General features: G+C 44.8%; 1 long non-coding RNA gene across 1 annotated transcript in view; it reads left to right on the forward strand.

Moving 5' to 3' along the window:
* LOC141098061 (uncharacterized) overlaps positions 1–12,338 on the forward strand; it is a 28,653-nt gene extending 16,315 nt beyond the window's left edge. Inside the window, exon 2 of the long non-coding RNA XR_012234133.1 lies at positions 11,711–12,338. This is a non-coding gene — a long non-coding RNA (uncharacterized lncRNA). The remainder of the gene's footprint in view (positions 1–11,710) is intronic.
* Positions 12,339–13,294: the final 956 nt, after the last annotated feature.

Consider the following 13,294-nt stretch of genomic DNA (forward strand, 5'->3'; position numbering starts at 1 on the left):
TCACCGCTATCTGCCACGTCATCAGTCTGACGTTCAGACTGCAGGGGGCGCGGCGCGCACTAATCACGTCACCGCGCCCTCTGCTGTCTGAAGTCACTGACCGATCACAGACAGCAGCAAGCAGCCATGGACGCAGGACAGGTGAGTATCGCTATACTTACCTGTCCCGACGCTGTGTCTTGAGCCCCCAGCTTCTCCGCGCTCTCTCTTCCTGCCTTCAGCGGTCACGTGGTGCCGCTCATTAAAACTCATGATATGCGCATATTCATGAGTTTTAATGAGCGGCACCACGTGACCGCTGAAGGCAGGAAGAGCGAGCACGGGGAGAAGCTGGGGGCTCAAGAGACAGCGTCAGGACGGGTAAGTATGACCTGACACCCCCGCTCCCCCTCCCCCTCTGACCCCCCGGTGTATATGACTCGAATATAAGCCGAGAGGGGGACTTTCAGCCCAAAAAAACGGGCTGAAAATCTCGGCTTATATTCGAGTATATACGGTATTCCAGCAAGATGATACATCGTTGGTTGCTGAACCCATGGAGGTGGGAGCTGTTTCGTTCAAGGAGAAGGAGAGGGGGCGCCACAGGGAAAAACAGCTATGTCCTGGAAAAAGGACTGTACTTCTTGCCCTTCATCTGTCGAGGAAGTTACCCAGACCTCAGGTACAATTTTCCTCATTCGCTAAGATTCTACTCCAGGTGGAGCTTGGGGTAGACGGTGATCTGTCCCTCTCCACGGCCTTTGTTGATTGTGGCTCTACCATCAACCTGATTGACTCTCGCTTGGTGACTCAATGTAAGATAGGGACAGTTAGGCGTTTGACTCCAGTCATATTTGCAGCCATTGACTCCTCTCCTCTCACCAAGAAGGGGATCCTCTTTGCTTCAGAGGTCTTCTCACTCAAGGTGGGCCCAGTTCATGTCAAAAATATAAGTTGCTTTGTGTTGGATAATTTACCTGCGGGATTGGTTTTGGGAATGCCTTGGTTACAATGTCATAACCCTGTTATTAATTGGGAAACCGGGGAAATTATTCAATGGGGGTCAAACTGTACCAAACAATGTTGTAAATCTGTGTCCTTACCTAAACTCTTGAGAATCTGTATCTGTGTTGTCTGTGTTGTCTGTCGGTCTGGAAGGTATTCCAGAGTACCTGAAAGAAGACTTTGAAGACATGTTCTCCGAAAGTGAGGCTGAGGTTTTACCGCCACATTGATCTTTTGATTGCGCCATCGATTTTATCACTGGGGCTAAGTTGCCCAAGGCCCAATTGTTTAATCAGTCTGGTCCTGAGCGGATGGCCATGAAGGAGTATATTGCTGAGAGTCTCCGTAAGGGGCAGTGGTGGCTGTTTTTTTCTTTGTGAAAAAAAAGATGGTGGTTTGCGTCCTTGCCTCAACTTCCAGGAACTTAACAAAATCACTGTGAGAAACATGTACCAACTCCCTCTCATCCCTGATCTGTGTAACGAATTATCGGGGGTGAAGTGGTTTTCTAAATTGCATTTATGGGGAGCCTATAACTTGATAAGGGTTCGAGAGGGGGATGAGTTGAAGACGGCGTTTCTCATGTCAGAACGTGTTTTTGAGAATCTGGTTATGCCTTTCGGCCTAACAAATGCCCCGGCCATTTTCCAAAATGTTATTAATTTGGTGTTGCGGACCTTATTGGTCACTTTGTGGTTATTTAGCTTGATGACATCTTAGTTTACTCCTCTGATAGTCACACCCATTTGCAACATTTACATACTGTTCTTCAGAGACTGAGGGAGAACAGACTCTTTGCAAAACTGGAAAAATGTTCATTTTTTGGACAAGAACTGTCATTTTTGGGTTTAATTGTTTCTAATGAGGGTTTTCGCATGGATCCAAAGAAGGTGCAGACTATTAGGGATTGGGTTCAGCCCCGGGATTTGAAGGGTTTGCCATGCTTCTTGGGGTTTGCAAGCTACAGTACTACCGGAAGTTCATCAGGGGTTTTTCTCAGGTGGTTAAGCCGCTTACTGATCTCACAGGGAACGAGGCAGATGTAAAAAATTGGTCAGCGTCCAATGTTGAACCTTTTTTGATGTTGAAAGAGTGTTTTATGACAGCCCCGATGTTGGTTCAGCCGAATCCTTCTGAACCTTTTATAGTAGAGGTTGACTCTTCTGAGGTGGGGGTGGGGGAGGGACCCGCCACTTTGACCAATCTCAAACCATGTGCTTTCTTTTCCAAGAAGTTCTCTTCAGCAGAGAGAAATTGTGATGTGGGCAATAGAGAACTTCTTGCGGTTAAGTTGGATTTTGAGGAGTGGAGGCATTTTTTGGAGGGGGCAGCTCATCCTATTACTGTGGTGACGGATCATAAAAACTTATCCTACATCGAGTCTGCCAAAAGATTGACTCCCCGGCAGGCTCGATGGTTGCTTTTTTTTCCCCGGATTCAATTTTCCATTACATTTCACCCGGGGTCTAAAAATGTTAAGGCGGATGCTTTATCCCGGAGATTTGATCCAGTGTCTCCTCCCGAGCCTCCATCCTCCATTCGTCAACCTGGGGTGCTTGTGGCCAAGATTTCCTCAGGATTGGAGCGAGAGATTTTTGAGGCCCAGCCTCTTGCTCCTAGTTCTAAGCCGATTGGGAAATTGTTTGTCCTGTAACAGTTTCGTCTAAGGCTACTTCGGGAGTTCCATTAATCAGTGTTAAGTGCCCATCTGGGAATTTCGACCACTTGAGAGGTTGTGGCAAGGGTTTTTTGGTGGCCCTTATTGGTTGTTGATGTCAGGAAATTCGTGTCTGCGTGTGAGGTTTTTGCCCGCTCTAAGAACTCTCATTGCCGGACAGCCGGGGAATTGGTGCCTTTGCCAATTTCTGATAGACCATGGACTCATCTGTCGATGGATTTTATCACCAATCTCCCTTTGTCCAGGGGTAATACCATTGTGTGGGTTGTGGTGGACAGATTTTCTAAACAAGCTCATTTCGTACCCTTATCTACTTTGCCCTCAGCGGAAACCTTGTCCAGACTGTTTGTGCAACACGTGGTCTGTACGAAATTGTGGAGATTATTAATCCGGAAACCTGTAGGTTTCGTCTCCCAGCTTCATTCAAAATTTCCAACGTGTTCCACAAGTCCCTTTTAAAACTCTTGGGAAGTGTTGAGGAGGATTCTTTGTCTGCTGTTCCCCCGGTGTTGGTGGAGGGTCACATGGAGTGACGTGGCATGCATTGCGGATTTCCGATGGGTGCGCCGTACCTTGCAGTATCTGGTACACTGGAGGGGTTATGGTCCAGAGGATCCTTCATGGGTCCTGGCTCATTTGGTACATGCTGATCGTCTGGTCCAGGCGTTTCATGCCAGGCATCCTGAGAAGCCTGGGGGTCTGGTGGCCCCCCGTTGAGAGGGGGGTACTGTCATGGTCTGCCTGGAATTTCTGTTACATTCCTTCTAGGGTTAATCCTGTGTCCTCTCTTTGGTTTGGGGAGGGCTATAAGTTACCGCACTAGTGCTATGCCGTTGCCAGTGATACATCCGTTCCTGGTTGAATAGCTGACCCTTGTATACCTGTGTATATTGCCTGCTTCTGTACGATTGCACTGTGTATGACCTGGTCTGTTTCCCGCTTAATATTCATCTGCTGATTCTGTACTTTCTGTGTTACTCTTGGTTCTACCCCGGCTATGTCCCTGACTTACCGTCCGCCTTTTCCCCTGGTACTGCGTGCTCTCTCTGGCTTCTGACTCCCGGCTTGCTTCTTAAAACTCTATTCATGTTACCCGCTTGTTACTGTGCTGCCCTCTGGTCTGACCTCAGCTTTACTGACGATTCTCCTGGCTCTGCTGGCTCCCTCTGTCCCAGCTAGGAGTTTGGGACCTAGCTCCGCCCCCAGTCACTCCCCCAGTGGTCACTTGTTGCAGGTCCTGTTCATTCTGCAGAACACTTTCAGCCATGTTCACATTCCACTGCAAGAGTCCTTGGGTTTCCCCAGCACGTCTTTGGACACGTGTACAGTCTCTAGCGGTGAGTCTGATACGGTGTCCATCACATGCAGTTTTTGCATCTCTTGCAATGACTGTGGCTCTGGTTCAGGAAGTGTTCTGACCATATAAGAAAGGCGTCTTCCTGGGATACCTTTGTTTGGCTTTTCTGATCTCCTGACAGGAGGATAACTTGGTTCTTCTGTGTCTTCTTTGGCGGCTTCAGAGCTTATCCACACTTCCGTGTTTTCCTTTTCGATGTCTGGGTTTGGTGATTGAGATTCTTGTTCTTGCTTCTTAGGTTGAATAACTGGTGTAACTTCATGGAATTTGAGTGATACAGAGTTTTAATCAATCACTACATCTCTGCTGATTGTTACTGTGTTGGTCTCTGGGTGCAGGATTCTGTATCCCTTTTGAGTTTTGCTATAGCCCGCCAGAACTCTTTGCTTTGCGTCTGATTCCCACTTGGAACATTTTTTTTGGGAACATACATAATCATTTTGCTTCCAAATATCCTGAGGTGCTTCAGGTTAGGCTTCTCGCAGTTCCATAGCTCATATGGAGTTATATTTGTGGCTTTACCTAGCACTCTGTTTTGAAGATAGCAAGCTTTCATGATAGCTTCTCCCCAAAACGTTGTCGGTAGATTCGCATCAAACATACTACTTCCACTTTCACAGAGAGTATGGTTTTTTCTCTCTGCAATGCCATTTTGTTTTGAGTTGTATGGAATGGTAGTCTGGAACATGATTCCATCCTTTTTCAAAATGGTTTGCACTTGTATATTCGGTTCCATTAACGGCACGCAGGGCTTTTGGCATTCTTCCAAATTTGTTAAACCCTAAAGCAAGATATTCTTGAAGTTTCTGTGAAACTTCATCCTTACTGTGAAGCAGATCGGTGACTGTATATCTGGAGTAGTCATCAATAAATGTGAGAAAATATCTCTTCTTGCTAGGAGTTTGAACACTCATTGGACCGCATACATCTGTATGTATCAGACCCAGTGGCTGTGCAGATCTAGTGGTGCTTATTTTAGGAAAGGATTTTCAGGACATTTTCCCTTTAAGACAGCTTGTACACTTCATCATTTGACTACACTGGTTGATTTCAATACCATTTGCAAGTTGAACTAGCTTCCTTATTGCTTCTGGGTCTTTGTGCACAAGACGTCTGTGCCATACATGGATACAGTTCTCATGCAGATCTTGTCTAGCACTGTAACTCATTCTTTGCATTTTAGCTGATAAAGTTCATCTTGGATTTTTCCTTCTGCAAGAGTGTGACCCTTCTTTGAGATGATGCAGCTGTTATCTCTAAAAGTAACTACATTCCCCTTTTGCTTGATCTTCTTTACTGACAGAAGATTGCTTTCAAGGCTGGGAACATAGAGAGCATCCTTTACTGGGATCTTTCTGCTTTGTGCTGAGGAAACTGGACAGTGGAGGTAGCCGTCTCCTACTCCTTCTGAAGTTATATATTGACCATTAGCTAAGATGACCTTTTCTGACTTGCTTTCATTAAGGTCAGTGAAGAAATCCTTGTTATTTGCCATATGGCTGCTTGAACCAGAATCTATACACCATATATGCTTTGCAGATGGACCTGTACTGGCATTAAATGCAGTTTCAATACATGCAGAATCTTCCTTTACAGCTGTTTTAACCATTTGATGACCGTTCTGCTTTTTAAGCTAACTCATTCTTGCTTTCCAAATTCTGCAGTCTGATTTAAGGTGGCCAGGCTTTTTACAGGCAAAACATTCACGAGTTTCTCTTAAATTGTTCTTATATTTAGGGAAATCCTGCATCCTTAATGCTGTTTCTGCTCTGGATTCATTACTACTGCTTAAATGCTGCATTTTTCTCTTGAATTCATCCACAAGTTTACCTTTAACATACTCTAGTGTCAGTTCATCATCTGGCCATGCATCTAGTGCAGTCACAAGTGTGTGAAAACTTTCTGGAAGTCTACTTAATAGAAGTGCAGCAACATGAAAATCTTTAATTTCTTCTCCAATACCCTTGAGACGCTCCACAATCTCTAGGGTGTTTCTTATATAGTCCTGCATATTCTGTCCATCACTTACAGTAGCTTAGACTGATACAGCTTTCTCATGAGATAAAGCTTATTTCTCATATTGGATCTTTCATGCTCTTTCTGTAACTCGTCCGACATCTCCTTTGTAGTTGCACATTTGCATATATGCACAATCTGATTACCATCTATGCTGAGGGAGATTGTGCTTTCTGATCCTTCTCTAGCCAATCATCTGGTAATGGATGAGGCACTTGTTCCTGAGTATATTTCCACGTATCTTCTCTTATGAGCAGCATTTTCACCTTGAATTTCCAGGACTGGTAGTTCTGGTTAGTGAGGCTTGGCACTGAGAACTTGACAGGATTGCTGCTATTGGACATCTTCTCTATTTATTGTTCTGTGCTGCTTTTTCTCTGGGCTTCTGTTGCTGTTTTACTCTGGGGTTCTGTGTCTCTCTGGGCCCATAGCTTGTTGGCAGTGGATTACTCACGATACTCTCCAAGCGTGTGACAACAGAGCTTTTTTATTCAGGAGCAAAAAGGAACAATATATGATAAGCTTAATAGATTAGGAATAAATCATTTGTGTGTCACTATCTGTGCAGCATCTACAGCAGGCTGCTTCTCTCCCATACAGAGACACAGGAAAAACAGGAAATACAGTCACATGCTCTCCCAGTTTGAGCCTCTGTGAGTTTTCTTTGTTCTAACTTTATGAACAGCATACAAATCTATCAACTAAACACTCATAGACAGGAATGAAGTTGTTGCACCAAACATATTCCAACAAAAATCTCCAACAGGGCCCCCAACTATCATGAGTCTTTAATAGTATCAATCTTATCATTTGAGACTTGGGCCTTGATGCAACTGTGACCACTGGGCCCACTACAGTTGCACCCCTGCCAGAAGCTAATACTAACCCAAAGTCAACCCCATTTCAGTCTAAGGGACTCTATATCAAAGCTCAAAATGGGCTCCCTGCTATGTTGTAATGTGGCACGGGGCAGTAACCATGGGCGAGGTGCTTGTGCTTCACACCCTGACACGCTACATGATAATGGGGGTCCTCACTGGGTGTGTGGACTATAGCTGTGGAGGTGCTACGTTCTTGAAGACTGCAGTATGCCATTGACTTCAGCTGGCCAGGACCAGATGTTGCAGATATGTGGTAGAGTTCAATGAGAGACCACCACTCAATCATAAACTGTATTTTACTGTACAATCAATTGAGAAGCTTATACAGTGGAGAGGAGGTGTATAACTTCATGGAAAATTCTCTTTAAACACAGAACAACTTCATACACATTCCCGTTCCTTCCTGAGCTCGTTCCGCCTCTGTCCAGTAGGTTCTCTTAATAGCTTCACCACCACCCAGCAAAGAACTTCGGGAGATTCCCTAGTCCCCAACAACTGCACCACTAACCAGAAAGTGAGAGACTTATTCTTCAACCCGTGGTTCCATATCCTTTTCCCCTTAGGGGGACTATTTATGCCACTATGGCCATTGCTTAGCATCTCTGCTTGCCAACGCCTTTGAACTACCAAATGGGGCACTATCTTCGTCCCGCTTTCCTTCTCAGTACTGCTCCATTACTTGACTGTCAGATAATTCTGTACCGTGTCACTAGGCTTCCTGCCCCAGACCCTATGCCCGGAGAATCATTCACTCCTATCACTTTTCTTGGTTTCAACTCTGGATCTCATTATCCGTTGTCTCGGTCTCTGCTCCCTTCAGGGGCACTCACTTTAGGTGATTCTTCTTCTTAGTCAGGCCATATGTCTGTTTCTGCTGCAGACTAGCTCCTATCTGACTCCTGACAGGAACCTCTCTGCTGTCTCTACACTTTAGCCCCTCCATCTCTGGGCTTGTCCCAACTATTAACGCTATCTCTCCCTGTTAACCCTCTGCTGCTGGGCAAAATGCAACCTCATCACATGAAGCAATCATTAAGCACACAAACATCATAACGCATTACAGCAATATACGTTTTCAAGGGGAAACGTGGACAACACTTCCACCTCCTTACAATGCTGCCAAGTTTTGCCACCCAACAAAGAAGAGTCTCGGAGTCTGTTTCCCTTTTCAAGATTTTTGGAACAATTTAGAATCCACTTGTTGGCTAGACGTGCAATGAGAAGTCCTGAACAAGTTTTTGAAATTTGACAATTTGATTGGACAACTCAGGATTGGGCCTTATGCCCCTAAGGGCCATATTAGAGAAAACGGGGGGACAATATAAGCACAATAGGGTTGTATCCGGTAAACCACTGAAGGATAGGAGGATGAGGTAACTGGTCATCTTGTGAAGTTGTGTGGCTCGCAACCAGAGTTCGCTCATAGAGAGGTAGCAGTTCCAGCAACTGTGACACCAGCGATTTCGAGGATTCAACGTAATAATCAAGTTTGGAGAAGAATGGGTAAATCTGTTGTTCACCTGATGAAGAAATTTGCTATTTTCAAAATGCGTTGAGAATAAAACCTCATAGATGTCCTGAAACCACATATGGGATGTTTATTGTGAATATAGAGCCATCAGTGCAGATTTATCCACTCTTCTCCACCTAAGGGTCATATGCAGGGCCGATTTCAGTCAAAGTGGGGCCCTAGGCAAAAGTTTAAAATGGGGCCCCAAATGCTAACATATTGCACATCACACAGACGCATTTCGGTTGTAATTACATGCGCTGAGTTCAGGCCGCTAAATGAGTGTGATCGACAATATTGAAGTCGTTCGACACTTGCTTCCTGGCCTCTTTACACCAACTAAGAAAGAATGATGGGAACAGAACAATCACTATTAGATCAGTCTGTCCCCATACAGTATCATGTTATCAGCAGCATATCTACAGTTTACACCGGAGATGTGCTGCTGAGAACAATGATTTCTGTTCCGGCATAAACAATCCAATCACTTGATGAATATGCAGCATTTTCCTTGTTTAGTATAATACACCCCATAGTCTTCCATGTGTTATAATGTGCACCACAGTCCTCCATATTGTAAAATGCACACCCCATATTCCTCCATATAATATAATGTGCCCTATAATCCTCCATATAGTATAATACACTCCCCATAGTCCTCTGTATAGTATAATACACTCCCCATAGTCCTCCATATAGTATAATACACTCCCTATAGTCCTCCATATAGTATAATACACTCCCCATAGTCCTCCATATGGTATAATACACTCCCCATAGTCCTCCATATGGTATAATACACTCCCTATAGTCCTCTCATATAGTATAATACACTGCTTATTGTACTCCACATATTAAAATACACTCCTCAGTCCTCCATATAGTATTATACACTTCCCATAGTCCTCCATATAGTATAATGCACGCCTCATTGTCCTCCATATAATAAAATACACTCCTCAGTCCTCCATATAGTATTATACACTCCTCATAGTCCTCCATATATTAAAATACACTGCTCAGTCCTCCATATAGTATAATACACTCCTCATAGTGCTCCATATAGTATTATACACTTCCCATAGTCCTCCATATAGTATATTACACTCCTCATAGTGCTCCATATAGTATAATGCACCACCATAGTCATCCATGTAGTTCAATTCACTTCCCATAGTATAATGCATCCCATAGTTCTTCATATAGTATAATGTATTCTCCACAGTCCTTGATACAGTATAATGCAGCCATCCCATAGAGCATAATTCAGCCACCCCACAGAGTATAATGCAGCCACCCCACAGAATATAATGTAGCCCCCTCAAGAGTATAATGCAGCCCCACCATACAATATAATGTGACCCACCCCAGAGTATAATGCAGCCCCTCCATAGAATATATGGTGGCCCCCTCATAGAGTATAATGCAGCCCCTCCATAGAATATAATGCAGCCCCCTTATATAGTATAATGTAGCCCCTCAATAGAATACAAGGTAGCCCTCCTCATATAGTATAATGTGGCCCCCATAGAATGTAATGTAGCCCTCTCATAGAGTATAATGTAGCTCCCCATAGAATTTAATACAGCCCACCTCCCCATAGAATTTAATGTAGCCCCATCAAAGAGTATGACGCAATCCTCACTAATAGAATATAATACAGCCCCACCATATAATGTATTATAATGCAGCCCCTCCCCCGGGAATAGCCCCACAGTACAGTACTCACTCACTGTTATATATTAAATAAAAAAACACACACAATCCTTACTTCTCCTCGTGCCCCGCACTGCTCCAGGCTCGTCTCCAGTCTCAGCCGCGGCACACAGTGGATGCGCGATGAAGTGACGTCATCGCGCACCTGCAGTGTCAAAGGCAGAGGGGAATGATGGGACAGGGAGCATCATCTGATGCTCTTTCCTCCATCATTGCTTTGAACTGTACCGGCGTCATAGACACCAGCATAGTTGAATGCGGCAGTGGAGGGGGAAATCGGGCGCAGGCAGCAGGCGGGCCCCTCTGACTCACGGGCCCCATAGCGGCTGCATGATATGCCGCTATTAGTGGCACGTCACCGACTGGGGGCCCCTGGGGGAGAGGGGGACTGAGGCAGCTGTCTGGTCTGCCTGCCGCTAACGCCAGCCCTGGTCATATGGAGATACATGGGCTGCTTCCATGGTATGTATGCTATTGAGTGTTCCAGAAGTAGATGTCATCTTCACTCAAAAATGCACCCTGTTGTTAGTTTACCCTTTGTCTGCTTGTCATATTGCTTTATGGAGAATGGGTCTGTCTTCTGCCATGTCTCCTTTGGCAAATGCACGGATGCAGTGACACAGAAGCACTCCCCTGATTCACCAAGCCCGCTCTCTGGAGGTCATGGATTTCCTCCGTCCTCAATTTCCTTCCCCCCCTACAACAATAGGTTCCAGACCTGGTGCCCTGTCAGCACCCACAGTCCGGTCTTGTTCCTTACAGTTATTCTGCTATTCCTCCTAGAAATTAATCTAGAAGTTGACAAAGGGGCATTACCATTTAAGAGTGCATCCCTACACACTGACACTGCCCAATCAGTGCTGACCAATGTCATTCTATGTGGGGAAATATGGAAATTGTCTCTTAAGAGACGAAGAGGACTAAACCTCTACTGTAGTGCAAGTAGCAATCCTAAAAGTCAATATCGACTCTATAACTAGCCTTGTCACATGACTTAGGATTGGTTTTGGTTTTATCCTAAGTCATGTGACAAGGCTCGTTATAGAGTCGATATTGACTTTTAGGATTGCTACTTCCTATAGGTGGTGCTAGAGTTCTAGTCCTCTTCCTTTCTGAAGAGACAATTTGTATATTTCCCAGAGGCTTAACAGTCTCCTCACCTCGGCATGTCAGGCTTAACATGTCACTCTCCGCAAGGAGGAACGTTACCCCTTGGATCCCAGACTATGTGGGAACACAGCTCAAACCAGTAACACTCAGTTGTCAATGTATTCATAAATAGTCAAGTGGGATTATACAGGGACGGACCAGTGCAAAGCTATGAGGAAAGATGCTCCTGAATTGTAGTTTCATGGGAAATATAAAAATCAAATCTTATTATATGGGAGTAATTGTGAAGGTTGGGGGGTCATCAATGTAAAGTGTTGGGCTGATGGGATGAGATGACTTATGAGCACAATTATTTAGGGATATGCTTTATATTGTATGACAATACATAAAGTTAATTGCAAAAAAGGGGAGAATTTAGTTCTATGTCTAATGTGATACTGCACATTGATTTCTGACAGGCGTCATCAGTCACTGAATATCCTCCGTACATAAACATCCCACTCTGAAAATAAGGCTTCAGATGAGTAAGCGGCTGTACACCTCTGCACGGTATTCCACGACTTCGTCAAGGATAATAGGATTACTTATTAATGCACTACCTTTCGGAAGCACAACAGAAAAAAAAGTAAAGATGTAAGTGCATTCTGAGTGGGTGATGCAGTCATTATGTCTTCTATGCCATTAAGAAGATTCATAAAAATGGCTCCTCCGTAGACGAGACGTGATGTTGGGGGATGCTTCGTACTTGAAAAGCACTAAAGGGAATATTTTGCTGCTTTGTGATGTCATCTTTTTTTTGCACATCCAAGAACGGCCTTAATACAAGAGAGAGGAAATAATGCAGTCTATCTGACAAAGCAGTCTGCAGTCATAGACGAGACTGAACACTTCCAGATGCTGAGATGGAGAATGAGCGTGAAGAAGATGTCTTCTTCTTCCTTCCATTGGCTTATCCCTTTTGATAAAGTCTTTGTTCTCCCATAGAAAGCCCCTGTAATCATTCCTGTAATTTCATACTTCTGTGGGCTGCCTGTTACTACATGTGCCTTTGCAAGGAAAATAAATCCAATCTTGCTCCTTGTCTTCTATCTTGTGCGAACCGAAGATTAAAAGCAAGAGAATATCACTCATTAACTATGTACTAACAATCAATAGCGGGATGATGGAATTGGTCCAATTATGTGTTTCTGTAGCACTCTTGACCCGATGCAATCACAGATAATTCATGTGACATGTTATAGCAGTCAAATTTATGGGCATGTGAGAATCATGTGGGAATAGTGGATGAGGGCAGGTATATCTCGCCCAGATTCCTTTCCTATGTGGCCTAGTCTGGTCAGTATCGCACCTGCTTGCTAATGAATAATGGGAGGTGGATATAAAAGGATGCAAGGTGGTTGTGTGAGTGTCTCAGCCTGGGAGCACAGAGAGCCTGTCTGTGTGAGAGACACACACGTGAGTGGAAGCAGTGCCCACTGCAACTGTGGTTTGGCTGGATGGGAGAAGCCCGCCAGTTGGTAGTTAGGTTGTCCATTGTTTAGTTAGTGCCGGACAGGCAAGGATTTGTTTTATGTTTTATTTCCTTTTGCATTGCTTTCACCGTTAATAAACCTGACCCAGGGTCAGTTATACACGAATCCCAGCTCTGCGCCTGAGTTTAATGCTGAACGCACGTGACCTTTGACCCCAGCAAAGGCAATCCCGGAGTGTTTTATCACATTGTGGTGGAGAACGCGGGCATCACGTTGCAAGCATGAGCATGGAGGACGTGGTGAAAGCGCTGGTACAGTCCACCGCCGTCCAGCAAGAAGCTAATCGGGTGATGATGGCCCAGCTGAAGGAGTTGGTGGACATGACAGTTACCGATCGTTCGCTTCTACAGCAGGTGGCGCAGCGCTTGGCAAGCTTACCTGAGCTTAACCTGGAAGCCGAGTCGAGAGTGATTCACGTGAGTCGGTACTGGCAGAAAATGACGACCGAAGATGACGTCGAGGCATACCTGACCACGTTTGAACGGACGGCGGTGAGAGAAAAATGGACGA

This window comes from Dendrobates tinctorius, unplaced genomic scaffold (genome assembly GCF_039654945.1).
Source record: "Dendrobates tinctorius isolate UK_male_01 unplaced genomic scaffold, ASM3965494v1 ptg000086l, whole genome shotgun sequence".
In the NCBI taxonomy this organism is placed as follows: Eukaryota; Metazoa; Chordata; class Amphibia; order Anura; family Dendrobatidae; genus Dendrobates; species Dendrobates tinctorius.